Source organism: Daphnia pulex, chromosome 8, assembly GCF_021134715.1.
Source record: "Daphnia pulex isolate KAP4 chromosome 8, ASM2113471v1".
Lineage (NCBI taxonomy): Eukaryota > Metazoa > Arthropoda > Branchiopoda > Diplostraca > Daphniidae > Daphnia > Daphnia pulex.
This window is the reverse complement of record NC_060024.1, coordinates 2,454,239-2,455,662: the sequence shown is the minus strand read 5'-3', so window position 1 is coordinate 2,455,662 and position 1,424 is coordinate 2,454,239. Positions and strand designations below refer to the sequence as shown.

General features: G+C 40.0%; 1 long non-coding RNA gene across 1 annotated transcript; it reads right to left on the bottom strand.

Annotated features, from left to right (window-relative positions):
• Window positions 1-306: 306 nt before the first annotated feature.
• Window positions 307-1,424, bottom strand: LOC124200336. Its single transcript, XR_006877276.1, has 3 exons — window positions 1,300-1,424; window positions 1,044-1,217; window positions 307-985 (listed from the first exon to the last, which is right to left on the bottom strand). It is a non-coding gene; the product is annotated as an uncharacterized LOC124200336 (long non-coding RNA).

Sequence of the window (1,424 nt, the reverse complement as noted above, 5' to 3'; positions counted from 1 at the left end):
ATTAGGGAACGGTCCAACTAAAATCCTACTCCACAGCCTGACTTCATGTAAAGAGACTGGAAAAAGAAATTTAATTAGATCGTTCCCTTCTTTTGAGTCAATTCAAATCTTATTCTTGATGAAAAAGGGAGTTAGAACACTGCCATTGAGTTAACCAAAGCGCACCAAAGTTACTTAACACATAGGCTAATCTTCTTGATTATTATCTTACAATAATATCTATATTTTTTAAAAGAAGATAAACTCTCACTAACATTTGGTGCGATGCCATTTCATGTTAGGTGAGGGGCAATATACGAGCATCATACCCTCATAAGTGTCGTCCTGCTCTAGCTTCCTTTCCCAAAATTCAAACAAGCCGCCAAGCCTACAGTGCCTTTGAGGGGGTATTGCTGGGAATTCGTCTGCTAATGATGAAGGGCGGGCATTAGCCGTTAGATGGTGTCGCGGAAACTGTCATGGCCGCTTTAACACGGCAGTGTCCCATCTCCTTATCTCTGGGTTAGCGACTTCGACAAAGTAGGTGACCCAGTCGAAGTGTTGCGTTCAAAGTTCGAAGCTGCTCAATAACAGCCGGAGGAGGTCGTTGTGTAGATCCTCATGGATCAAGCGATGTCAACTAAAGTAAAATATTACAATGATTTGCAAGAAAATAAAAAGTTAAGAGTGCTTTTAATACTTGACTAAGCAGAAAATAATTGTTCTCGGTAATAACAGTTTTTGTAGAGGCGGCTGCTAGATGTGTTTCGAATTCCAAGATGGTTTGCTTTTCAATTGCAGCCAGCTGCAACTCTGTCTGGTCTGTGGTACCAGAAGAAGTAGCGAAATCCTTTTTGATACACATCTCCATCAATGCTCCGAGTGTAGGGAATGAATTCCATGCCTCAGACCCAAGACTGCCCATGATTATGAGCAATCAGCATCAATAGCATCAACCAAGCCTTCGAGTAAAGTGTGCTAATTGCCAGATTTGGAGGAGTATATCCTAAAGTAAAAAAAAATTAGCTTGTGACAAATTAAGATAAGATTACACTCTTGAATACCTTGTGGCAAGAGGATATTTTCAGGATAATGATAAGCAGTGAGGCGGAGAACCATGTCAAAAATTTCTTGGTTATCAGCCTCTAGCAGAAGAAATCCTAGATAATGAACTGCTGCACATCATCTTAATATGTGATCAGACAGTTCTAAAGCGTCAGGAGCCGTAATTGGATGATCTTTTGACAAACCAATGAGCAGGATTTGGATCAATGATGATTGGATCAATGCAGTTAACAATAAATATGTGCATGACTTTACCTGGTATAGAGAGTTATTCAATGGGTCTTCCATTTTGAATTCAACTTGAGTCCGCTCTCTGAAAAGCTGACAATCTTTCTTTCTGCATGGACCAAATTTTACTTCACATAAATTGGCCACCAAAC